This window comes from Cricetulus griseus, chromosome X (genome assembly GCF_003668045.3).
Source record: "Cricetulus griseus strain 17A/GY chromosome X, alternate assembly CriGri-PICRH-1.0, whole genome shotgun sequence".
Lineage (NCBI taxonomy): Eukaryota > Metazoa > Chordata > Mammalia > Rodentia > Cricetidae > Cricetulus > Cricetulus griseus.
Window position 1 is genome coordinate 86,648,873 of NC_048604.1, and position 26,443 is coordinate 86,675,315.

The window sequence follows — 26,443 nt, forward strand, 5'->3', positions numbered from 1 at the left end:
TAAGAAATTTCAAAACATCCGTGTATAGACATTGTTTGTGTGTTTTTTAGTGGTAACTCTAATAAAGATTTGTTATTAAAAGGAGGAAGATGAGCAGGGTAAATTACAAAATGTAAATTTTGAGGAGAAAGGAGTACCAGGAAGTGAAATGTATGCTATGTTCAAGGAGATAAACAGATTAAGAATTGGAATAATTGGAATGATGACAACAGGGCAAGAAACTACCCAGCTAAGTTTAGAACTTGTGGAAAGAAACTAACGGAAAGCTTAGAGCCTGGAATGGTGAGGCACATCTTAATCCCAGCACTGGGAAGGCAGAGCCTGATGAATCTATGAGTCTGAGGCCAACCTGGTCTTTCAGGACAGCCAAGAATAGACAGTGAAAGACACAAAGTTGTTGAAGATGTGATTGAATGAGGAGGCCATGGCTCAGCCCCAATAAGCATCAGAATTTGCCAGTTTCAGCCACATGGCTCTGTGTTTAGACTTCATGACAGAACAAATGGGTTATGGAATAATGTGACTGAGGCCAGGCTGGTGTGAGGGGTGTCCCTGAATAGAGATCTCATTGTAGTTGGTAGGTTTTCTCTGTCTTTCCCACTCCCACTAGACTGGTTTCTTTCCTACCACCAGGTCCCTGCATCGGTTTATGAAATAACACTCTGAGGCTTACTATCTATTACAATTTGGACAATGACTCATACACATTATAGGCTAGTTCTCTTTTATTACTTAACCCACTTCTACTAATCTATGCATTCCCATGAGGCTGTGGTTTGCCAGTAATGCTCAAGTATATTATTCCTTCAGAGGCTATATGGTGTCTCCCTCACTCTGCCATATTTCTCTCTGTAACTGCATTTCCCACCTAGGTATATTTTACCTGGTCATTGGTCAAAACAATCAATAAAAATCAATACATATTCCCAGCATACAGAAGGACATCACAGCTCCAGCACCGTATTTTCCTGGACACCTCCATGCTTCCTGTCAGGAGTGAATTACTGAAACTGTAATTGATCTACCATAGTTACTTGACTTTTTTCATAATAGGAGGAATGATGAGCAAAGGGGTCAAGACCAGGCTGATGAAACCCACAGCAACAGCTCACCTGAACAAGGGGGAGCTCTTGGTCCATAAACTGATAGCTGGGAAACCAGCATGGGACTGATCTAGACCCCATGAACATGGGTGTCAGTAAGGGGAACTTGGAAATCTATGGGGCCCCTTGTAGTAGATCAGTACTTATCCCTAGCATAGGAATGGACATTGGGAGCCCATCCTACATACAGGGATGCTCCCTGAGCCTAGACTCATGGGGGAGGGCCTAGGCCTTATCCCAAACGATATGACAGACTCTGAAAAGCTTCTATGGAAGGCCTCATCCTCCCTGGGGAGCAGAAAGGGTATGGGATAGGTATGGTGTTAGTAGGGGGCCAGGAGAGGAGGGGAGGGAGAAGTAACTGAGATTGACATGTAAAACAATCTTGTTTCTAATTTAAATACATAAATGGAAAAAATAAGTTGGAGAAACAAAAATAAGAGTTGCCATTGGCAAGGTGTCTCTCTTCACACCAATGAAAACCATAACTAAGACAGAAAGGAAGAAGTCAAAATAACTATCTGAACACAATTTAACAGTATACATGAGGGACCCCAAAAATGTGATCAGGGAAATTGTTCAGCCGATGAACACATTTAGAGAAGTGGCTGGAAACAAGATTAGCTCAAAATATCAGTAGCCCTTCTATATAAAAAATTGACAAATGGGCTGTAATAGAAATCAGGGAAACAACCCTCTTCATTATAGCCCCAAATAACATAAGAATACTAGGGTAACTCTAACTACAGAAGTGAAAGAACTATATGACAAGATCTTCAAGTCTTTGAAGAAGTAAACTGAAGATGTTAGAAGATGGAAAGGTCTTCACTGATCATGATTCATTTAAATTAATATAGCAATAAATCAATATACAGATTAAACACAGTCTTGATCAAAATCACAACAGAATTTATTACAGATCTTGAAAGAACAATACTCAACTTCATATGGCAAATCAAAAAAAAAAATCAAAGATTGCTAAAACTATCCTGAACATTAGAAGATCTTTTGGAGGTATCGCCATCTCTGTTTTAAAGCTGTGTTACATACAGAGCTGAAGTAATAAAAAATAAATGGTAGTGACATTAAAATAGATGGGTTGATCAAAGGAATCAAATAAAAGACACAGATACAAATCCACACACCTATGACCACATAAGTTTTGAAAAAGAAGCCAGCAATATACATATAAAAAGAAAGCATCATAAACAAATGGTGTTGATCAAAATAGATGTCTGCATGTAGAAGAATGCAAATAGGTCTATAGCTATCACTCTGTACAAAACTCAATTCCAAGTGGATCAAATATCTTAATGTAATACCAGATACACTGGACCTGATACAAAAGAAAGTGGGGAATAGTCTTGAACACATTGGCATAAAAGACAACTCAACTTCCAGAACAGAACACCAATAACACAGGCACTATTATCAACAGCTAATAAATGGTACCTCATGGTATGGAAATCTTCTGTAAAGCCCAAGATAATGTCACTGTAACAAAAAGCTGCTCACAGAATCAGAAAATATTTTCAGCAACACCGCATCCAACAGAGAGCTACTTTCCAAAATATATAAAGAATTCAAGAAACTAGACATAAACCCCAAATAATCCAATTTGAAAAAGGAGGTACTGATCTAAGCAGATAAATCTCTTTAGAGGAAATTTAAATGGCTAAGAAACATATAAAGACATGCTCAACATATTTATTCATCAGGGTAAGTCAAAAGACACTGAGATTCCATATTATACCTGTCAGAATGGCTAAGGGCAAAACACAAATGATGGCTAATGCTGATGAGGGTGTAGCTCAAGAGGAACCCTTCATTAGTCCTGGTGAAAGTGCAAACTTGTAAAGTCACATTTCAAATCAATATTGAGGGTTCTCACAGTATTGGGAACCAATCTACCTCAAGGCACAACTATACCACACTAAGACATACACAAAGGACACTGTCCTATCACAAAGACATTTGATCTTCTATGCTCATAGAAGTTTTTTTCATAATATACAGAAAATGGAAACAACTCAGATGTCCCTCAATTAAAGAATAGGTTTAAAAGTGGTATATGTACACAATGAAATTACTCAGCTGTTAAAACAACAGCATCATGAAATTTGCAGGTAAATGGATGAGCCTAGAAAAAAATCACCCTGAGTAAGGTAACTCAGACCTAGAAAGACAAATATTGTGTGTACTCATTCATAAGTATATATTAGCTGTAAAGTTCAAGGTAATCATTTATAACCCAAAGACAGAGAAAGACTAAGTAACAAGTTAGGCCTCAAGTGGAGGGATTGGGACATCCACGTGGCCACAAAACTTTTGATGTAATGTTTGTCCTTCCTGAAATATGTTCTGGTACTGGAGCCTAATAGCATCACCATCAAAGAGGCCAGCAAGAGTTTATCCAGCAGCTGATGGAAGCAGGTGTAGAGTCCCATATCCAAATGTTATGTGTACCTTGAAATGTTCTATAGAGGATGGGGAGGAAGGGTTGCAGGAACCAGAGGGATTAGGGACACCATAAGAACATGGCCCACAGAATCAACTACTGGAATTCCTGTGGGCTCTCTGAGGTCAGGGTTCAAGTAGGGGTCTGAAATAAGACATATGTTTTATGTCTGAGTAGCATAGACTTCTCATGGGATTCCTAACAGTGGGATCTGGGGCTGTCTCTGAAGATTTTTATGTTTGTGGGAGGACCCTTTTCCTCCTATCAGGTTATCTTACCCAGCTTTGATGTGATAGTGTGTGCCTGGTCTTTCTTATTGTAGCTTGTTCTCCAGTGTTTGGTTGATGGCCCTGAGAGGTCTGCTTTCTTTTAAGGATAGGCATAGGTGTTGTGAATCTTGGGGAGGAGAAAGGTTGAGGAGAGAGACTTGTAGGAGGTAAAGGGATGAGAAACTGGCATCCAGATGTAATACATGAGAGAAGAATTACCAGAAAAATGAAATACACAATGCCAAATTTTTCTTTGACACTGACATTATCCTTATAGCAAAACCATATAAGGACACAACAGAAAGTTATAGAACACTGTCAATCATTAGTGTTCTATTATTGTGAACAAACATAATGACCATGGCAACTCTTATCAAAGAAAACATTTAATTGAGATTTTCTTATAGTTTCAGATGTTTAGTCCATTTCCACCATGGTTGGGGGATCATGGTTACATGCAGGCTGACATGGTACTGGACAAGTAGCTGAAAGCTACATCTGATCTACATGCAGAAAGACATTTGGGCTTGACATGGGCTTTTGAAACCTCAAAGCGTACATCCAGTGACACACTTCCTTCAACAATAAGTCATCACCTAACCTTTTCAAATAGCTCTATTCTGTTGATGAAGTATTCAGTTCTATGATGCTATGTTGTACATAATAATTGAAACCACCCAACCAATTTCCCTGATTCTCATAGATACAGAAGTTTTCAACAAGATGTTTAAACAGATTAAAAAGATCAGACGTTGTGTTCATGCCTGTTTCATCTCAAGTACTGAAGATTGCTTTACCATATTCAAATAAATATTGTCATGATATATATATATATATATATATATATATATATATATATATGTGTGTGTGTGTGTGTGTGTGTGTGTGTGTGTGTGTGTGAATCAATAACAATAGTTATAAGAAAGATACTTTTCTCCATGCTAAAGTGCTGAAGAAACTAAAGAAATTTCCAATAACCCTAAAGCCAACCTTATATATTTTTTTCATTTTAAAAATAAATTTTTATTTAAATTAAAAATATTATTTGATATATCAATCCTTGTTACATCTCCCTCCTGTCCTCCCATCAGCCCCCTATCCCACCCCCATCCACTCAGGGAGGGGTGAGGGACCATCAACATCTGATACATCATTTGGGACGTGGCCTGGTCCCTCCCCAGTGTATCTACACTGAGTATCCCTCCATAGGGACTGGGTTCCCAAAGCCCATTCGTGCATCACAGATAAATACTGGTTCCACTGCCAGAGGCCCCATAGACTGCCCAGGCCTCTCAACTGACACCCATGTTCAGGGACCTGGTTCAGTCATATTCTGCTTCCCCAGCTGTCAGACTGGGGTCCGTGAACTTCAACTAGCTCAGTTCAGCTGTTTCCATGGGTTTTCCCAGCATGGTCTTGACATCTTTCCTCATCACTCTTCCCTCTTACAACTGGATTCCAGGAGTTAGGTGATGGGGAATGTACTATGTATGTTTATCTTTTTGATTGTTAAATAAAATACTGTTTGGCCAATGAGACAGCAAGCAGACAGGACTAGGAGTCAAAGAGGATTCTGGGAAATGTAGTAGAGAAGTGATGATCCAGACAGGAAATGACATAGCAAAGAGACTCATATTTAAGAAAGGAGAAACAGGAAGGGCCTCTTTTTTCCATTCGCCTCCTCCAGCGGCAGGATGGGAGCCACCGGCAAGGAGGGACGCCAATAAGGCGTCTGATAAGATAAGTCTTATAAAATATATAGATGTATGATAGTTAAGACTGAGCTAACAGATGAGAATCCTAGTCATTGGCCAAGCAGCTTTGAACCTAATCCAAGTTTCTGTGTATTCATTTGGGCCTAACTTGGGCGGGAGGCTGGCATAAAGTTCACACGTGGTGGTGGTGGGGCTCAGGCAGTTTTCGGTGGAAAGATTTATCATAACAGTTAGATTCCGTGCTTGGCTGTGAATCTCCACGTCTGCTTCCATCAGCAACCAGATGAAGGCTCTAAGGTGGCATTTAAGGTAGTCATCAATCTCATAGGAGAAGGGCATTTAATGTAGCCTCTCCACTATTGCTTAGATTCTTAGTTGGGGTCATTCTTGTGGATCACTAGACATTTCCCTAGTGCCAGATTTCTCTTTAAATGTATAATGGCTTCATCTACTGAGGTATTTCTTTTCTTGCCCTCCTCTATTCTTCCCCCAACTCAATCTTCCTGATCCCTCATGCTCTCCTTTTTCCTTCTCCCCTCCTCTTTTTTTCTCCCTCCCTCCCTAGTTCCCCAGTGCTCACACATTCCTCAGGAGAGCTTGTCCCTTTCCCCTGCCAACCTTAAATTGAATAAGGGAAAACAGAGCATTTACTCTGAAATGTTAAGTGGGATGAGGTACCAAACTTCTCTACTCTTTGTTATTAATTTTTAAAAATACAAATTTTAAAAAATCTTATTTTCCATTTCAATCTCAGTTCCCTCTCCCTGCTGTGCTCCCATTCCCCCCACAATCTTCCCATCTCACCCCCTATCCATGCCTCAGAAAGTGTGAAGCCTCCCATGGGGAATCATCAAAGTCTGTCACATCATTTTTGGCAGGGCCAAGGCCACCCCACCTGCATCCACACTGAGGGAGTATCTCTTCACAGGACTGGGTTCCAAAAATCCCATTCATGAACTACGGACAAATACTGGTTCCACTGCCAATGACCTGGTTTCATCTTATACAGGTTCCCCAGCTGTTGGCCTGGAGTCCATGAAATCCCAGTTGCTCAGGTCATGATATCTGCATATATCCAAGCAAAAAACTCAACATTATATTGATTTTTATGTCTTTAATGTCACAATAAAATTACAAAAAATTTGACTAGAGACATTGAAAAATAATCATTTCTTGAACTGCAATGACAAAATAATTTAGAAACAGAGATTTTCCTATTGTTAACTTAGTTGTCATCATATGCAAAAATAATGGCCAGAATTTAAATTAACCTCTGAATCAATAATCTTGACATTTTCAGCTTTCATTGAGTTTTCATATTTCAAATGAGAAACCTGAGATTATTTTTTATTGTGAATTACTGTCAATTATGACAATTCCACAGAAAAGCAGACACCTTACTCATGTATTAAAACTAAATCCTGTATGTTAAATTTTGAAAACACACATATAAATATGGTTTTATATATACTGTCTAATCATTCGACATATTCATGAGTCGATTTTTGTGCTTTATATATTACTTATTTTTCTTAATGGGTTCAGAACCTTTTTGTAATTATAGGCCATTTTTTACTCTCGATTTCCCTTGCAGAAGATTGATCAGCACAACCAGCCACTGGAAAGCAATTTTCATCATCAAAGACAGCTTGTGTTCTCCCTTGATTAGCATCCTGGCTGCAAGTTATTCAGCAGAAACAGATAATCTGCAAGAACACTGCCAAACAATCCTTCTTAGAACACAAAGAGGTGTAACCTTGAATATCATTGGCAGTGTTCCCGGTAGGAAAATAATCAATAAAACTTGGTTGTCCTCTGCATCAGTGATATATTTTTATTTGAAGAATGTGATTTTAATACAGGGTTATGCTTTTTCTGATTTCTGTTTGAATATTTGGCTTTCTGAGAAAATGTATCTATATTGCTCTATGTTAAGTGAATTAGACTCCCTGTTGCATAGAAGTAACATGAGCTGAGAACTTCTAATTTCCATATGCATATTCTCTTCTCCAACACCAAAGTAGCTCCTATATGAAGAAATAAATCAAAGAAAATTCAACTGAACAAATAATCTTATGCATGTACTTTGTGTTATGTACTATTATATTACAATTATTATTTATCATGGTTCGATTTATAGTAAGATTGGAGGCGAAATATTTGTAGTGGAAGTAGAGAGATGAAATTGGAAGTTTAAATTTTGTTTGCTCATAATTTTTGCTAACATTCTCCTCTCAGTATGAAGAAGCAGAAAGATAGGATAAAAATGTGAATAGGTGTGGGGACTACATTGGTTTAAAATCTCCAGCAGTTCCACTCACTATCTGTGTGGCTCCAGATAAGGAAGGAATTCATCTGAACCTCAGTCTCATCATCTATAAAATAAACACATTACTATTTTGTCTTAGCTAGAGATACAGTATATAGTCTGAACTTATGATGGGTTCAGTAAATAATAGCTACTTTCTTAGGAATATCAAATGATAGATTGGAAACTATGAGCTTAATTTGAAGATGTGCATTTTTTATATCATTTAGAGTATCTTCAGTCAATTTAATTTCTGATAGAATGGGAGTCCCAAGTGACCAAAAGTCAGTTTCAGTTCCATGAAAATGTTTGATCTTTTGAAATAAGTTTGAGAACCATTTAAGGCTTTAAAACTTGAGTATCTAAAGAAATGACATTTCTTTTGACAAAGTCTTACTTTGTAGCCTAAGCTGGTCTGGAAATACCTATGTATCTTATACTGACCTTGCATTCATAGGAATCAAACTTACTCCACCTGTTGGGATTACAGGTGTGAGACATTGCCCTGTCACAGGTACACAGGTATTTAGATGCTTAACATATAATATTCTCTTTATTACATATCTAAGAACTTAAATCTCTCTCTCTCTCTCTCTCTCTCTCTCTCTCTCTCTCTTTCTCTCTCTCTCTCTGATTTGTTGAAATAGCGTATCTAAGGCTCCAGAATATCCTTCCACTACTAAATTGCTCTTACTCTAAAACATGGTCCCTTTCAAACTGTATGGTCTTATTGAGTCTATACAGTCCAGTTCCTTTACAGCTTTCATTATCAATTCTAACTAACTTCTTCACCTCTCCATTCTGTCTGATTCTTCAGTTCTGACTTGCTCCAATTCACAGAATTTATTAGCACTATTGGACAGGGAAATGTTTCATAAGCAAATATTTTTAAGTCAAATCCTCACAACCATTCCGTAATCCTACAATACTCTTATGGTCAGGTTTTGAATATGACTCAAATTCAGAGGGGCAAAAACCTGAATAATTTTCTCCAAATGATGAAAGGGGAGAGAGCCAGGGAAATATGAAAAGGTTTGCAACATCACTAGTAAATGGAAACATCTAAATCAAATCATAACAAGATATCATCACCTCCTTGTTTGAAGAAAATAAAACTCATGCTTTTTTTTGTGACCATGTAAAGAAATAATATTGTCTACACTATCTAAAACCTGTTTAAATTTTGCATCAATTTGATTCTATAAAGCATAATAAAATGTATAAATCATGAAAAGTGAAGAGCTGGTTTAATATTGGAATCCTTGGTGACAATACTCTGAATAAATGAAGAACTTTGAAATTGCAAACTATTAAAAAGCTTCATGAAACGAATGTTTGAATGAGCTAAAAACAGGGAAAAGAATGGGGAGTAATCAAGTCCATTTTTTTATTTCATAGGAAGCAAAGATGAAAGTAGTTTTTTTTTGAAAGACTAAGAATGGGTGTTATGAAAAACTGTAGGGGTCCAAACAATTGTGCTTGACGCTTGAATCTTTTGTACTACAGAAAATTTCGTGCTTCCAATTCCAACCCTCAGAACAGAAAGGCACAATGTACCAGTCAATTTCCTAAAATGAAAAATAAAGCCTGCTTTCATGTGTTATCACATGTGAATAAGCTATTAAAAGATCAGAGTGGTTGGAAGGCAATATAGTTTCTCCTGAATTAGTTATAATTTAAATTTAAAAGCCTCTGTAACTGTTTTTCCAAGGAAGGAAATATACTGGAGAAACAGACCAATTTATAACAAATTTGAACTTGTATTTTCACAGCTATTAGGGAAAAATTCTGTGCAAAAGGAAATCAGGAATCTCAGAAATAGGTCTAAATATGAATATTAAATGAATAAGACTTGGTCTTACTTTTTGGGTAAAACCAGTTTTAACACATGGTCATCCTCTATCCTTACTTCTTTATTAAAATATATATTAAATAAATGATTTTAAATGCATAAATTTTATTAAATTGCATACCATGAATTTATTTAGCAAGCAATTTTTACCAGGATGTTTCATTCTACTGGGGTTGTTATACCATTTGTTAGCTATCAGTTGCATCAGAATGTAAAATTTATATAGCTACTGCAGTGACAGGGACTTTTTGTTACTTTCAGTAAGAGATATAATGTCAAGGATAGAGAGCCCTATTTTTCACTTGATATGCACAAAATCAAATTTAAGGAAGTATATGAATGCAAAGCCACGATAAGTAACATGACATTTTTTATTTAAATTAAAAACCATCTTAGGGCCGGGCGATGGTGGTATACACTTTTAATCCCAGCACTCAGGAGGCAGAGATAGGCTATGTCTGTGAGTTCGAGGCCAGCCTGGTCTCCAGAGTGGGTGCCAGGATAGGCTCCAAAGCTACACAGAGAAACCCTGTCTCCAAAAACAACAACAACAACAACATCTTAGGTTATATAACAATCTCAGTTCCCTCTTCTTCCTGTCCTCACATGACCCCCACCAAACCCCCATCTCACCCCCTCCGCATACACTCCCCATGGAGGATGAGGCCTCCCATGGGGGGGTCATTAAAGTTTGTCACATCATTTGGGTCAGGACCTAGGTCCTCCCCCATGTATCTAGGCTGAGGGTGTATCCCTGACTTAACTTAGATTACTTTTTACACTGAAATATTGTGTGGATGACCTTATGGCTCTAATATCTGTGAAATTAAAAAAAAATACATTGAACAAGTTGATGACATGACAAAAGACATTTCAAATAATTGTAATCTTTGTGATTCTGCCATTCCTAAATGAAGTTCATATGTACAGTATCTACTATAAAGTTGTTTCAAGAACTTTTGTGCTTCTATTTGTCAATCTCATTCTCATAGACACACCACATATATATTTTTGTCATGTAACTTACTAAATAAGGACGTCTGTTTAATATAGGTTTGTTATCACATATTCACAATTTTACACACTCCAACACTAATGAAAACAAATGTTATCATCAAAAGATGGTAGTGCATGCCTGTAATTTCAGAACTCATGATTCTGAGGCAGGAACATCACTCAAGTCTAAAGCCAGCTTCAGATAATGTAGCAAGATCCTGCTTTAGAAAAAAGTTGAAGAGATACAGTAAATAAAGTATATTTATTTCTATGGGTGACAATATTCTTGATAGATTGGAGAGTAATCTTAAATTTTCAACTGTATCATGATATCTCTTTCTCAAACCTTTTCAAGTGCTTCTAACAACACCTAAAATAACATCTCTGGTAATCTGATTGTACAACAGTTTTGAAGCTTCTCCTTTTTTCCCTCAAAATACCTTTGCATATAATTTCCTGCTTTCTGCTTCACACTCAGCTCTAATTATTATTGATTCAAACATCCAAGAAACTTTGCCTTGGGACTTTCTAGATCTTCATCTTTGCCAAGTCCAGTCCACCCCATTCTCATTATTACATTTATACTATATCTAATTACTAATCAGAGAGGTCCTTCTAATTCTTTCAGTTAAAAATAGATTTCCCTGTACAACCTGCTAATTCAATTTGAAAAGAAAACTCCTGTCACTCTTTATTATTTGTTTCTTTTTTGAACCTTCCATCATATTTCTCCCAAACCTGATCCCTCCCTCTCCTATCCCCACCAGTCCCCAATCCACCTTCAAAATCTATTCTATTTTCCCCTCCTTGGGAGATCAATTATTCCTCTCTCTAGAGACTTCCATGTTACCTAACATCTCTCTGTCTACTGACTGTATCTTGGTTATCATTCACTTAACAGCTTATATCTACTTATATGTGAATACATACCATAGTTTTCTTTCTAGGTCTGGGTTACCATATTCAGGATGATTTTTTTCTAGATCCATTCATTTGCCTACAAATTTTATGATTTTATAAAGCTGAGTAATATTAATTCTGGTAAAGATGTCAAGTAAGTGACATACTCCTCCATTCCTGATGGGGGTACAAAATTGTACAACCACTATGAAAGTTAATATGATGGTTCCTCAGAAAACTGGTAATCGATCTACCTCAAGAACCAGCAATCTAAGAATAATATTAAAATATATAGAGAAATGAAAATGTAAAACTGGCACACATTTAAAGTAAAATGAAAATATAATGGTCATTGTAATCTGGTGGCTCCATACTATTATTTGTATACCCTTAACATTACAGGTATTAAATATCTGAATCACAAAAATTAGGTATTTAAGTATAGTACAATACATAAAATTTCTGGATTCTCTAATACATATCATTTAGGTTATTTTGTATAAGTTTCCTCCTTATGTTTAGTGATCATGATTGATGGTTTTCTTTTCTTTTATTTGTGTTTATGTTTTTTACATTAAAAAGAACACATGTATTTTCAACAAGGCACGACACTCTTTTTAAAAAATGATTTTTAAAATAAAAAATGTTCTCATATAAAATAAACAAATTCCAGGCATGAGACATTGCATGCTTCATATAAAAACAACAATCTTATTTCCAAGTTATAAATTTTAGAACTCGAAACTCACAACACAGCAAAAAGGCCAGAAAATGATTTTTATAGCCTAAACAATGCAAGTACTCAAGTTTATACTCTGATGCAACTGTAAAGCTATAGAAAATAAAGATAGTACATCCATATTTCCTTAGGTGAAGGAAGAGAAAGGAATGGTAAGAGAAAGGGAAAAAGGGGAGAAAGTAAGGGAAGGGAAAAAGAATACATATATTGTGTGTATCTATGTTAATATGTCTAAGTTTATCATAATTTTTTTGTTTTCTGGTTTGTAGTAACAAGGGTGGAATTGCCTAGTTGCAAAAGTGGAGACTATCTAGGAGGGGAAAAGGAAGATAATGACAATATCAGAAAATATTGTATGAATTTGTTTTATTTTCCTTAAAAAAAGATCATTCTACAACCAGAGTCAGTTATATGTCAAAAATCTTACACTGAACAATGAAGCAACCTACAAATAGAACACAGTGTATGAAACCATCTATTTAAAATTTATAACATAAAACAACTTCCTGTATCCTATGTCAGAAAGTAAAACATTGTGTTGACAACCTTGGTAAAACTTAAGGGGAGAAATCTGTGGTGCATCTAGTGTTCAGTTTCATGGTTTTCTATTCATGTTAGAAGTAAATTAAGTGCATAAAAAAGTCTTGAGCTGTGGATATAGTCTGTGCACTTCTCTTTTGGATATTATACTTGGATAAGAATCACATTTAAACCCACATTTTTAAAAGCAATTAAAAGGAAATTAGCCCTCATAACTTCTAAATGTCAAGCCCTTACATGATGAGCTGGAGGAGGATGATCTGTTCATTCTGGAAGACCCAGCAGTGGGTCATCCTCTTCATAAATGAGCCAGCCCTTTGACTTAGACTGTGGTTACCAGGCAACTATTGTTCTCTTCTCAGTCTCTGTGGCCTCTTTCTGAGGAAACTGGTTGAATTGCATTTAGCAACTTGTTACATAAGAGATACATTTTATACAACAATGTCAGAAGCTTGTTGATCCAAATGCAAAATTTTCCCATTGGTGGGTACTACTGTTCAAAATATGTCAGAAGCCTGTATAGAATACAGGCAGAAAATAAGGGGTCAGAAGGAACAGTGATTTCTACATTAGCCTCAAAGGTCACAATTAATAAACACAGCAATGGGACTGACTTAAAAGAGGTTTTGGATAATGTGACAGGGGAAGAATAAATTTAACCCACATTAATCTTTGTCATGTATTTTATTGTGATGCAGACAAGCACTCTGAGATTCAGAAATAGTTAAGATTTTTGAGCAGGACTCTTCTTTCTTATAATCACTCTCATCTTGGACTCCACAGAGGCTTGTAGCACCTGAAGCTCTGCCTAAATGGTAAGATATTTTGACTAATTCATAGGCATGAAGGTTTTAAGATACACACTGAGAAGTCATTTATATTTGACAATGCCATCAAAAATGTACAGAATATTTATATTTGTCATATCCCAATCAGCTTTGGGTAACAGGTTGTTCCCCTCTCTCTCTCTCTCTCTCTCTCTCTCTCTCTCTCTCTCTCTCTCATACACATACACACTACTCTCTCTCTCTCTCACACACACACTCACATGCTTGTATGTATGCTATATAACACATACAGTTTACACAGGTGTAAATAGCCGTTCAACATTTTATATTTAAAGACAGACAAGACATTGGCTATAATTTCACCTTATTTTAAAGAAAACTCATTATAAGATAAAATTTCCACTTTACTGAGTTGATATTTTTTTCCCAAAGTGCAAGTAAAACTGAACTTCTGACCAATCTTTAACCAGAAAGACTACTATAAGGGTAATGGTCACAGGATCCTTAGTTTAGGAATTGACAATTATGTTAATCTCAGCAGTATTTTGTACCTACTGGTAAAGATTGTATTGCTGTTTTGTTCACTATATTTTCTAATCCCCAGTTGATACCAGAATAAGTTATTAACAATTGATTTTCTATTTCACTAACAAGATTATGGGGCTTTTACTATGTTTCTTCTATATTCAATTTATTATAAGCAATGTTGTAATTTCTGAACAAATTCTCCTCAACTAGGTAAAATTGTTGTTACCATGATATATGAGAGTATTTCTGACTGGAAGATTTACTTGAGAGTATCAGGAAACCAGACCAGGTAAACCATCTTCCCATGTGCCTTTTTGCTTTCTTACTTCCCCTGGAAGACAACAACTTCTGTCCAACTACAGACTCTACCACAAGACCAGTCTACAACTCCTGCTGGTCCAGAGGTCACACCTGCCACCAGAACTATAGCCTCCAAATTAGACTTCCTCCTTGACAAGAGGCCATGGAGGCTGCCATAACTCCAATCCTGAACTTGGGGAGAGAATCCATGCTTGATGAGAGACCATACCAGCCACAAAATCCGCAGCCCCCAATTCATGTTGAGACTGCCTGCACAACCACAGGTCACACAGGCCAGTGGACCAGACCAGAGATGAAGCAGAAATCAAGGAAGAAAATATCCATCAAAAGAAGATAACCCATGAAATTAGCACATGGATACCAGGGTAAGAACATAATCAAAACAAGCCATGACTATATGTCTCCACAAGAGCCCAGCTATCCTATTACACCAGGCCCTGGGTATTCTAACATAACTGAAGCAAAAGAAAAAGACCTCAAAACCAACTTTATGAAGATTATAGAGGTGCTTAGAGAAGTAAAATAAATTCCTTTAAAAAAATCAAAGAAAAGGCAAACAAAAATTTGAGGAAATTAGTAAATCCCTTTAAGAAACCAAGGAAAAAAAAACCCACCCAAACAGAACAAACAAAAAAAAGCAGTTCAAGGAAATGAATAAAAGTGTTCAAGACCTGAAACAAATAAACTCCAAAGATGCCATTGAGTTAGTTTTGAATTGGCCATCTATCTATATTTTGGAATGGAGCCTGGTCTTAAGAGTGGTTTGGCTGAAAGACACATAAGAAATTGTTCAATATCCTTAGCCATCATGGAAATGGAAATCAAAACATCTCTGAGATACCATCTTACACATGTCAGAATGGCTAAAATAAAAAACACCAATGACAGTTTATGCTGGATAGGATGTGGAGAAAGGGGAACACTCCTCCACTGCTGGTGAGAGTGCCAACTCTTACACCCACTTTGGAAATCTGTATGGTGATTCCTCAGGAAAATGGGAATCAATCTACCACAAGATCTAGCAATTCCACTCTTAGCCATATACCCAAAAGAAGCACATTCATACAACAAGGACATCTGTTCAACGATGTTCATCACAGCATTGTTAGTAATAGCCAGAACTTGGAAACAATCTAGATGCCCCTAAACTGAAGAATGGGTAGAGAAAATGTGGTACATTTACACAATGGAGGACTAATCAGTGCAAAAAAAGCAACGGAATCTTGAAATTTGAAGGCAAATGGATGGAACTAGAAGAAACCATTCTGAGTGAGGTAACCCAATCACAAAAAGACAGGCTTGGTATGTACTCACTCATAGGTGGATTTTAGACATAGAGTAAAAGATTGCAAGCCTGAAGTCCACTATCCCAGAGATGCTGGAAAAAAAAACAGGAAGACCCTAAGAGAGAAATGCATGGTCCCCTGGAGAAGGGGAAAGGGAAAAGATCTCCCGAGCAGATTGTGTGTGGGGGGGCATGGGAGAGGGAACTAGGAGAATGATAAGGGGAGAAGAAGAGGGGTAAGGAAGACATGATGGGGCAGAGAGGTTGAGTTGGGGGAAGAACAGAAGAGAGCAAGATGAGACATAATATAATAGAGGGAGACATTATAGCTTTAAAGAGAAATCAGGCACTAGGGAAATGTCTGGAGAGCTACAAAGATGACACCAACTAAAAATCTAAGCAACAGAGGAGAGGCTACCTTAAATGCCCTCTCCTGATAATGAGATTGATGACTAACTTATATGCCATCCTATAGCCTTCATCCAGCAGCTGGTGGAAATATAAAGCAGTCACCCACAGCTAAACCTTAAATTGAACTGAAATCTAGTTGCAGAGAAGGAGGACTGATGAGCAAATGGGTCCATACCAGGCTGGTGAAACCCACAGCAACAGCTGACCTGAACAAGGGAGAGCTCTTCTTCTCCAGATTGATAGCTGGGGAACCATGATGGTACTGATCCAGACCCCCTGAATATGGTGTCAGCGAGGAGACCTTGGAAATCTGCGGGGCCTCTTATAGTGGATCAGTACTTATCCCTAGCACAGGAATGGACTTTGGGAGCCTATCTCATATGGAAGGATACTGCCTGAGCCTAGACACAAGGGGGTTGGCCTAGGCCCTGTCCCAAAGGATAAGACAGATTTTTGAAGACCCCCTATGGAAGGCCTCACCCCTGAGGAGCAGAAAGGGTATGGTATAGGTAGGGTATTAGTTTGGAGGACAGGGGAGGAGGGGAGAGACTGGGACCTGGGATTAACATGTAAAATAATTTTCTTTCTAATAAAAAATAAGGTAAAAAAAGAGAGTGGTTTGTATCCCCAATCAGACACCATTACAAAGTACTTTGTTTTCATTTGCAAGTGGTTATCAACTGGAGATAGATTCAGGGTTAGGGATAAAGACTTTTGTCTCCTTTCTCCTCAGTGCTCGAATGCCATCTGGTGTAGTCTCATGAAGGCCCTGTGTATACTGCTACACTCTCTGTAAGTTCAAATGTGTGTTGGTCCTGCTGTACAGAGGGTCTTGTTTCCTTGTCCTCCTTCCCATCTGGCTCATAGAATCTTTCTTCCTCCTTTTTAGTAGGGTTCCATGAGCCTTCAGGGGAGGAAATAAATGGAGATATCTCATTTAGGACTGAAATTTCTGAAGTCACTTTCTCTGTCACTCTGTGCTTTGTCAATTGTGAGTCTCTGTATTTGTTCCAATCTATTGCAAAAGGAAGCTTCTTTGACGATGTCTGAGAAAAACACTGACCTATCAGTTTAGCAGAATGTTTTTAGCAGTCATTTTATGGCTACATTCATTTAGCAGAATAGTGACATTTGATCTTTCCCCAGGTCTCTGGCATGTCTGGTCTCTGGTCCTTGGCCACAGGAACAGTATTAGAGATAGTTTCCAACTCATGAAGTGAGCCTTAAATCCAATCGGATATTGGTTGGTTAGTCTGAAAAGTTTTGTGTCATTACCACATCAGTCCATTTTGCAAAAAGGTCATCATTGTAGATTAAAGGGTTTGAAGCTGGTATTGTGTTTATGGTTCTTCTTTGATAGTGTTCAGAGTAGCCCCGAGTAACCTTAACACTAGTCCCTAGAAGTGAAGGCCCTAGATAGGCACCAGCTTGACTTCTCCATGTTAAATGAGTTGTGGAGGGAGGTGTAATCTTCAATAATAGGGCCTTATTTTTACTTTGTGGAGAACAATGAATGAATAGCCATGGAAATAGTTTGGATTGTTTGGGACTTCCTATGCAGTGCCTTTGGTCAAAAACTTGGCCATATGTAGACCATTCCTAGCACTGCAAGCTTCACTTACTAGTAGGAAATACCAAGTTTTGGCTCATTTTTAATGGTTGAGTAATATTCCATTGTGTTAATGTTCCAATATTTCTCTATGTATTGACTTGTTGAGGGGCATCTAGGCTGCTTCCAATGAACATGGTTGAGCCAATGTCTTTTTATTAGGATGAAGCATTATTTGGATATATTCCCAAGAATGGTATAGCTGGCTATTAGAATAGATCAATTTCCAGCTTCCCAATGAACTGCCATACTGATTTACATACTGTCTTGATAGTACATGTTTGCATTCCCCAAAGCAATGGATGAGTGTTCCCCTTACTCTGCATCTTCCCCAGCTGTTGTAAATGGAGTTCTTAATTGGTCTAAATAATAAAAACCTAGAGTCAGATATAGAGGTAAATCCCGAGAGACCAGAAAGAAGGAGCAAACCACAGCCACACCTTAACTCCTTAGCATCTCAGCAGACAAGAGAGTGAGTTCCTGTTTATCCCTGCTTAAATCCTGTTCCTGTGTAGCTATCTCACTTCCTGTCTGTCTGTATAGACCTCAAGACCTCTATGGTTAGTGAGTGGCATGCTCCATTCTCTGACCTTCAGGCAGGCTTTATTTGTACAAACAAAATATCACCACAAGCTGTCATTTCTTTAATTGATCTTGGGCATTCTTACATGTATAATGAATTTTCAAAGTAGTTTTGATTTTTACATTCATGATGATTAAGGATGATGAAAATTTCTCTGTTTCATGTCCATTTGGGTTAGGTGGACTTTGCGGGTTGTATTTGTACAGAAACAGCCTCAAGTTGTCATCATCAAAGAGGTGGAAGATGAAGTTGATATTTTATACACATACTGTCAGCATTCATATTTGGACCATAATAGGATCTATCAGTTTCCTAAGCCTAACACAGAGAAAGACTGTGATTACCATGGATCTTAGACTTTGGGTGTCTGTAACATGACTGTCTTCATATCAATACAATTCACTTATAACCTTGGCTGCTTCCACACTCATTCCTGTGTTATGTACCTCCTTGTACCTTCGTTAAGTGAGTCTTGATCAAAATGGGCTCATCTAGTGATGTGATTGATTTTGGCCTTCACAAACAGAAGTAGAAAATTTTAACACATAGAAAATCTGCTTCATCTCAATTAGTTCAGATTTAATGGCTCCATTGACCTTTAAGACTTAGCCATATTCTTTTAAAATTAATTACATTTAAGTTAAAAACAATATTATTTTACATACCAATCCCAGTTGCCTCTCGTTCCTGCCTTTGAATTCTCCCCACCAACCCCCACCCCACCTGCCATCAACTCCTCACGGAGGGTGAGGCTTCCCATGGGTATCATCAAAGTGTGTAACATCATTTGAGGCAGAACCTATGCTCTCCTCCGTGTATCTGTGCTGAGAGAGTATCCCTCCATAGGAAATGGGCTCCAGGAGTCCATTCATGCACTAGGGATAAATATTGGTTCCACTGCCAGAGGCCAAATAGACTGCCCAGACTGCCCAACTGAAACCTATGTTCAAGGGGCCTAGATAGCCAGCTGTTAGACTGGGGTTTATGAGCTCCCAATTGCTCAGGTCGGGTATTTCTGGGGTTTTATCCAGCATGGTCTTGACCCCTTTGCTCATCAATCCTCCCTCTCTACAACTGAATTCATTCCAGGACCTTGGCTCAGTACTTAGCTGTGAATCTCTACTTCTGCTTCTCTCAGCTACTGGATAAGGCTCTATGATGACATTTCAGGTATTCATCAGTCTCATGATAGGGGAAGGGCATTTAAGGTAGACCCTCCAATATTGCTTAGATTCTTAGTTGGGGATCATCGTTTTGGATTGTTGGAGACCTCCCTAGTGTCAGATTTCTTGTTAAGCCCATCATTGCTCCCTATATTAAGGTATCTCTTTCCTTGCTCTCCTCTTTTCTCTACCCAACTCAACCTTTCTTATCCCTCATGATCTCCTCCCCCTCCCCTTCTCCCCTTCTCTTTCTCCTCCCTCCTTCCCTCTCCCCACATTGTCCAAATTTACTCAGAAGTCTTGTCCCTTTCACATTCTCCAGAGTCCATGTATGTCTCTTTTCAGTTTCTCCTTGTTTCCTAGCTTCTCTGTGATTGTGGATTGTAGGATGGTTATCCTTTGCTCTATGTCTAATGTCCACTTATGAGTGAGTACATACCATGTTTGTCTTTTTGTGTTCGGGTTACCTCATTCAGGATGGTTTATAATAATGAAAACAGCTAGTTATTTGCACAAAAAATGCAGGTAGACCAATGAAATGGAATTGAAGACCCTGATATAAATCCACACATTTGTGAATACCTGATTTTGACAAAGAACCTAAAATTATACAATGGAAAAGAGAAAGGGTCTTCAACAAATGGTGCTGGCATAACTGGATGCTGGCATGTAGAAAAATGCAGGTAGATCCATATCTATCATCATGGACAAAACTTAAGTCCAAATGGATCAAAGACCTCAACATAAATCTAGCCACACTGATCCTCTTAGAAGAGAAAATAGGTGGTACCCTCAAACTAACTGGCACAGGAGACTACTTCCTAAGCATAACACCAGTAGCACAGACACTGAGATTGACAACTAATACATGGGACCTCCTGAAACTGAGAAGCTTCTGTAAGGCAAAAGACACAGTCAACAAGATAAAATGGCAATCCAAAGAATGGGAAATGATCTTCACCAACCCCACATCTGACAGAGGGCTAGTCTCCAAAATATACAAAGAACTCAAGAAGCTAGTCACCAAAACACCAAAAAAATCCATTTAAAAAATGGGGTACACATCTAAATAGAGAATTCTCAATAGAAGTATCTAAAAAGGCAAAAAAGTCACTTAAAGAATTGCTCAACATCCTTAGCCATCAGGGAAATACAAATCAAAGCAACTCTGAGATACCATCTTACACCTATCAGAATGGCTAAAATAAAAAACACCAAGGACAGTTTATGCTGAAGAGGATGTGGACAAAGGGGAACACTCTTCCATTACAGGCGGTAATACAAATTTGTACATCCACTTTGAAAATAAGTGTGGCTGTTTAATAGGAAAATGGGAATCAGTTTACCTCAAGTTCCATCAATCCCACTCTTAGGCATATATCCCAAAATACACATTCATATCATAAGGATATCTGTTCAACTATGTTCATAGCAGCATTATTTGTAATAGCAAAACCTGGAAGCAACCTAGATGCCCCTCAACAAAAAATAGATAAAGAAAATGTGGCACATTTACACAATGGATTATTACTCACTAGAAAAAAAAGAAATCTAGAAATTCACTGTCCCACATTCTTAAGGGCACTACCATGAATCTTATCATTAAGGGCTTTGATGACTTAGAAGTGTGGTAGTTAATATGGAAGGGTCTGTTCTCATGCTTCTGGTACCAACTGCATATCTTTGCTTCCACCAATGGTGATATTCTATGTATTCAATGAAATGCTACAGGTCCATGTGTCAATTATGTATTATCAGATACCTCAAGGCAGCTGCGTGGAGTGGAGTTGCCACCATATCTCCCAGAGAAGTACACAAACATGCTATGTACATCCAAATCTATTAGAACTGAGTGTTTCAAAGGCATTTCCCATCCCAAAATGCACAGGGCTAACACTCTGGCTTTTGAAAAACTAGGTGGTCTACTATTAGTAAAAATATTTGGAACTCAAATAAATAGGAATGCTTGAAATCTCGACCTGTGGGGCTGCAATAAGCTTCAAATATCACTGTTAAAGTATATTCACATACTATACAACATTGTCCCTTAATGTGTAGTTCTAAAAGATTTTTAGGAAATTATAGAATTACAAACCCAATCCCAAATTTCCAGTTTACACACACCCATTCTCCAATTTTACTGGAATTACTGAAATAATATATTTGTATTTTAATGTGATTATATTTTCTTAATATTCCATGTAAATGAAATTATGTAATATAGTTTTATTATATGTCTATCTACTTTCATTAAGTTATGTCTTCCTAAGGAGTCACCTATCTTTTAGGACAGCAAGCAACATTTTGCATTCATTGGCCTTTATAAGCAGTAGTGTTTTTCTCCATTTTGCTCATGCATTCATGTATTGGTGTTCATTTTTGTAGATTTTCAACATTATTATGAATCATTCAGCTTGCAACATTTTTATACACATTTGCAAATAGACATATGTCTTCAATTCTTTTAGGCATTTATGAATTAAAAATTCTGAACTGAATACTATATTGTTTCATCCAGTATCACAAATTCAGGCAGCTGTGATATTGACTTTCCTTGATTGTTTGCCACTAAAACTGCCATTGTTTTAGAAAGAGCCAATGTGCATGCATTCACTGCCAAACAAAATTGGCCTCACTGGCTGCACAGCTTGATTTTAAAGAATTGGATCACCTTGAAAAACCTACCAATTGGGGATTGAAAGGAGATAGAAAAGAGCAGCTACAGGATACCATCAAGTCTTTCTATCTGAGGTGTAAATTTCAGCAGTTTTTAAATCATGGGTTGTTAGATATTATATGTCTCTGGTCAATTTTCAGATGTTATTAAATTAATGTTTTGATAACTTTATTATACTATGAAGATTTTGGGTGACTGTGACCAAAACATGTGTCAGAATTAAATTATGAGAAGAAAACTTTATTTCACTTCCCAGTTTCAGAGAGATTTCAGCTTGCTGCAGTTGGAGAAAATATGGTGGCAACAATTACAAAGTGTTGTAACAACATAAGCTAGAGTTAACCCCATAAGGCAGCAGACAGAAGACAAGAAAGACAAATGAAACTAGGAATAGGTGTATCCATTTAAGGCTCATCTCTCATAACCTACAGGCATAGTGTTCCCCAAATGCCTAAAGGCTTCACTTCCTTCAACACAGTGCCAGAGGTTGTGAATAAACACTGAAAACATGAACCTGTAGGGGACATTTCACATCCAAGCCATAATATCTATCACTGTTTCTCTAGAACATTTTGTAACTTCAAAAATTCCACGTATCTGAACTCTTACCATCTCCCAGCAACAAACATATGAGGATATAAAGATAAATATAGAAGGATATCCTTATATAAGGATATCTGTTTCAGGTTCATACATAGTTTTATGTTTACATATTTTTGAATTTGTTGAAACTGATTCTTGTGGGTAAAATTATCTTCCATTTCTCTTTTTTGTATATTTTATTTTCAAATTCACATTACCTACCAACCACATTTCCCTCTCCCTCCAATCCTTCCCCTCACCTACCACTCCAAACCACCCCATCCACTCCTCAGAAAAGGTAATTCCTTACAAAGCTTGGCACATTCAGTTGAGTCAGGACCAAGCCTCTCCCTCTACACACACATCAAAGCTGAGGAAGTTATCTCACCAAGTGGAATGGGCTTTATATTATCAGCTTGTGTACTAGGTATAGAACCCAGTTCCACTGCCAGTGGTCCCACAAAAATAACAGGCTACAAAACTGTCACCCACATGCAGAGGGCTTGGTTCAGTCCCATGAAGGATCTCTAGTTGTTGGTCTAGAGTCCATGAGCTCCTGTAAGTTAGGGTCAACTGTCTCTGTGGGTTTCTCCATAATGATCTTGACCTACTCCCCTTGCTCATATAATCCCTCCTCTCTCTCTCTCTCTCTCTCTCTGAATGGACTCCCTTAGTGTGGCATGGTGGCTAGATGTGGATCTCAGCTTTTGCTTCAATCAGTTACTGGATGAAGGACTATGATAACAATTAGCGTAGTCAGCAATCTGATTACAGAGGAAGGCCAGTTTAGATATCCTCTCCATTTTTTGCTTGGGGTTTAAGCTAGGGACATACTTGTGGAGTCCTGGAGTCTTAAGGAGAAAAAGTTAGTATGTAAGTATAGAGTGGCTAACCAATACTATTTCATGAAAATATGCCACATTGAATATACAATTAATTAAAATGTAATATATGGTTATCCCATCTGATTTAGGAATGCTGTATATATGTTGCATTTTGCTTACTATTTTCTAGATTCCCAGAAGTGTCAAAATTCTCTTAGATTCCACCTGAAAAAGCCCCGGCATGGGAACACCATAAACTGTGAAGTGAACTGGGATAAAATAAATTATTCTTTTGTTCATTCTCTATGACTAGTAATTGATCATCACTGTATATTGATTTAAAATAAATATCATATGTATTTAATTGCATCTTTGTTATTTATACAGTCTGATAATGTGTTAGTCTGGTATTTGTCACTGTTGCAAAACACACCAGCATAATCAACTTAAAATGAGAAAATTTTCATTTCACTTCACACTTGCAGAGGTGTCAGTCTATGCTCAGTTGGCTTGTTGGTTTTGACCATATCATAGTTGGAGTACACAGCTCTTAGCTCATGAAAGCCAGTAAGAAATAGACAGAAAGAAGAGCTAGGTTCCCATAAGTTCTTTGACAGCATTCTTCCAGATACCTAAATGCTCCCACAAAACCGTAGTTATTAAACATTCCACAATCTTCCAATATCACTATCAACTGGCAGATCAACTACCAAACCTATGGGCACTCCAAGAGTCACCCAATATCCAAGCAATGCAAGACAATAAATGCAGTAAGTTTTTTCTCTATTCTGATCAACGGCATTTCATAACAAATGATGTTTTTAAATCCTAGATACTTTATTTTTCAGTAACAGGATTGTTATTTTTTGATTTGAGTAAATAAGATAACATTTACTGTCTTACACAATTTCACATATGCACACACATATGATAAACTCACAGAAACAAAATTCCCCTTTGCTATTTCTTACTGAAGAATTTCTTTCATTTGTTTACTTTAAAATTGTTGATGGATTTTCTGTCTCACCTGGTTCCATGTCCCTTTAGCCCTAAATAAAGACACAGTGGTTTATATTACTTATAAACTGTTCAGCAGATGCCTCAGGCTTCTTATTGGTTAGCTCTCTCTTAACTATTAACCCATTTTTTTTATCAGTCTAAGTATATCTACATGGTCTTGGCTTACCGGTGAATTTGCAAACCTGTAACTCCTTCTGAGGCTACGTGGCTTCTCTCCCGGGGGCTCATCTTTGTGTCCTCTCTTCAGAATTCTCCTTGTTTGATAGCACTGCCTTTATTTCCTGCCTAGCTACTGGAAATCAGTGTTTTATTCATCAACCAATAAGAAAAACATATATACAGAAGGACATACCCCATCATAAAATAGTTTTTGAGAATCGTTTTCATAAATGTTGCTAAGAGATCATTCTTTATGTTGCTTTTTATATGGACCACAATAAATGACAGTTTAGCGGTTCAGAAAAGAAAAAAATCACATTTGGTCTACCATATTCTTTCACATGTTTAAGATTTTATTTAAATTTATTATTTTCCTCCACAATTATAGTTTCCCATCCCTCTCTCCTCTCCTCCAAGACCCTCCACCAAACCTCTCCCTTAACCCATCCACTCCTCCTTTCTCTTCAGAATAGGCCAGGCCTCTCATGGATTTCAGCTGGCCATGGTATATTAGTATTTAGGCATATGTACAGGTCTGCCTTTTGAGTTCTGAGCAGATATGACCTCAGCTGCTGCCAATAAGAGCACCACCTCTGCCTATTCATTATGTTCCATTCCTGCCCACATCCCATTGCCCTTTCTCTCTCTTTCACTCCCCTTTTCTGTCTGCTTGTTCCTTTCTCTCTCACACACTCTCTCTCTGCCTCTCTTTCCTCTTTCCTACTGCTACTTTCCCCAGAGGCCAGTCTCTACCCTGCCCTTTCCGATTTTTACAATCCTTTTCACCTAATAAAAAACCCTCCACTTAATTCTGTCACGTGGCATCTCTCTCTCTCTCTCTCTCTCTCTCTCTCTCTCTCTCTCTCTCTCCTTTTTTTTCAATGCCGAAAGTTTATTTTCCTTATTGACATGCAAGCATCTTGTGAGTACCAGCTTTGTCATTCCTTCTTGAGCTTTTAATTCTTTTTTTATTGTTAAAAATTAAACAATGTGTGATGAAACCTATCTTTTTTTAATTTTAATTTATTTTATTTAATTAGTTCTAGTTAGGGAACAAGCTTATTTCAAGTCCCTTCTCCCTCTCCCTCTCCCTCCCTCCCCCAACCCCCCCCCTCCCCCCCCCCCCCCCCACCCCATCCACCCACCACTCCCCAGGCAGGGTAGGGCCCTCAACGGGGGCTCTGCCAAGTCCACCAAGTCTTCCTATGCTGGTCCTGTGCCCTTCCCCATGTGTCCAGGGCCAGAGTGTAACCCTTCAAGTGGGATGGGCTCTCAAAGTCCCTTCTTGCACCAGGGAAGAATGCTAATCCACCACCAGAGGCTCCGTGGAGTGCAGAGGCCTCCTTATTGACATCCATGTTCAGGGGTCTGGATGAGTCCTATACTGGCCTCCCTGGCAGCATCTGGGGTCGTTGTGCTCTCCCTTGTTCAGGTCAACTGTTCCTGTGGGTTTCTCCAACCTGGTACAGACCCCTTCATTCTTCATTCTTCCCTCTCTTCAACTAAATTCCTGATTGCGGCTCAGTGTATATCTGTGGATGTCTGTATTTGCTTCCTTCAGCCACTGGGTGAGGGCTCTAGGATGGCATAAAGAGAAGTCATCAATCTCATTT

The 26,443-nt window shown here is 37.9% G+C and overlaps 1 pseudogene; it reads right to left on the reverse strand.

Annotated features, from left to right (window-relative positions):
• The window catches only part of LOC113837652, a 38,754-nt pseudogene extending 13,855 nt beyond the window's left edge, over positions 1–24,899 (reverse strand).
• Positions 24,900–26,443: the final 1,544 nt, after the last annotated feature.